This window comes from Pollicipes pollicipes, unplaced genomic scaffold (genome assembly GCF_011947565.3).
Source record: "Pollicipes pollicipes isolate AB1234 unplaced genomic scaffold, Ppol_2.1 Scaffold_1600;HRSCAF=1878_pilon_pilon_pilon, whole genome shotgun sequence".
NCBI lineage: Eukaryota > Metazoa > Arthropoda > Thecostraca > Pollicipedomorpha > Pollicipedidae > Pollicipes > Pollicipes pollicipes.
In genome coordinates, this window is record NW_023595962.1 from 3,657,655 (window position 1) to 3,659,673 (window position 2,019).

At 47.7% G+C, this 2,019-nt stretch overlaps 1 long non-coding RNA gene across 1 annotated transcript in view; it reads right to left on the reverse strand.

The window, feature by feature from the left end:
• Positions 1 to 439, reverse strand: part of LOC119090747 (uncharacterized) — a 1,706-nt gene extending 1,267 nt beyond the window's left edge. The window contains exon 1 of the long non-coding RNA XR_005093312.1: positions 295 to 439. This is a non-coding gene — a long non-coding RNA (uncharacterized LOC119090747). The remainder of the gene's footprint in view (positions 1 to 294) is intronic.
• Positions 440 to 2,019: the final 1,580 nt, after the last annotated feature.

Below are 2,019 nucleotides of genomic sequence, written 5' to 3' on the forward strand. Positions count from 1 at the left end.
AGCCGCATATCATTCTCTTCCACCGGTGGGGCTTTTAATGCTTTCTAGGGTCGCCACTGGCCAGCAAGGACTCAATTTGTATGGAAAAATATGTGATTGGATGCTTGGAGCAGAACGTGAGAAGAGATGAAAGGGGTCTGGGATAATGAGACACAAAAGGGCCACAGCGGAAGAAAGAAAGGGAGAACCGAAAGAGGATGCAGACATTTGCGCAGACCAGTACACAGACAGAGAGAGATGAGGTAGCAAGAGACCGAGGCACGTAAGTGAGAGCTGGAGCGAATCACAGCTTACCAACAGCGGTAACAAGACCGACAGCTGTGCTGACCGGTTGCAGGTAGTCGCAGACAGCTGGCAGAGCCATCTGTGGTGAAAGCCGAGAACCAGCGTTGCAGTGTGCGCGGTGCGGTCCTCCGGCGCTGCAAATCGCGTCGACCAATCCTGCCAATCAACGGGAATCCCCTCCAACCAATCCTGCCAATCAACGGGAATCCTCTCCAACCAATCCTGCCAATCAACGGGAATCGTCGCCGACCAATCCTGCCAATTACCGGGAATCCTCACCGACCAATCCCGCCAATCACCGGGAATCCTCGACCATCAATCCAGCCAATCACCGAGCAACGCGTCGCTCAAGCACGCTCGCTCAGACGATGGAACTGACGCATCACGCGCAGCCATCTCAACGCGGTATGCCGCCGGTGTAATACACGGGAATGTGAACATCTTCGTCCAGAAATCTGTTTTCTGTTGATTTGCAAGGATATTTACCAGTGTAAGATAATTATCAGGCTCCGTAGTTTTAGTGAAAGCTGTCATGTCAAAAAGCTTTAAACAAAATGTCCCGAACATGTTGCCAGCAACAACGCCCTAGACAAGGTATGCAACGTGGCGATCAGCTGAATGTGTTCACACTACAGTGGACAGCTGATTATGACGTAGCACCCAGCTGCCCCTAGACAGCGTCCCTACACCGTCATCCTTAAGGGACGCAGTGACAGTTTTCGGGTGGGTCTTCATTTGCTGCTCTGATGAAACAGCTGAGAGCTCGACTGAAATATTCGACTGCGCGTTGGCAACGCTGCACAGCAGATTTTCGTTTGATAAATTACATTAAAGATCACGCAGTTGTTATTGACTTTGACTTACCAAATTACGTGTCACAGGTTTACAACCACAATTATGTATAAGTCGTTCAAAAGCAATCATATGTATTTTGCTGACCAAAGTTTCATCAGCTTGCCAGCATGACTTCAGTTCTGCATTCTTTTATCGTGTTTCAGCGGCAAAACTTCGCAAAATAAGTTGGGAAAATGCTAGGGTGCGGGAACTACGTTCCAGTTGAGAGTCCAACTTCAAAATGTCAACATATGGAGTCTAAGATTGTATACTGTATCCGCTACAAGCCAGAGTGTGCCTCATACCAATATCTTGGGAGCGGAACTGTACCCGATCCGTGACAATTTCAGGCGTAGCCAGCATAGCCAAGCACGAGACGCCCGTCCACAACATAACACGCCATTCTCACTAGATAACTTGTGTACAACACCCGTACTTGGCTTGGGTTTAAAGCCTTCTCCTGAGGGAGGCAGCGGCCGGGCCCCACTAACATATTCTGGCTGTGTCCCTTGTCATAAATGTCATGTAAAGTGCTTTTTCGTCGCAGCTGCCGTTTAACACCAACTCCTCAATTATAGTTTCAAAAGGTAATATTGTAACCACCACACGCAGCGCGAAGTTCATGCTTACGGAAAATACTTGCGGAAGAGCGAGAAAAGTTGTTGTAGTGAAGAGTTCGAATTTATCTTACATCACGATGACAAAAATAACACAAATTTAGAGCTCATTCTCATCAACATCACATCCATCTAAGCTAATGTAGCGACATCTAATCAATTGTGGGAGCTAAAAAATCACCGCAGCCGGCAAACCGCTCCAGACCGCACTTTTTCGCCGATAATTTTGAGTCCTACATTTTACAGGAAACCACGTTTTTAAGAAAGTTATGCGGAGTCCACC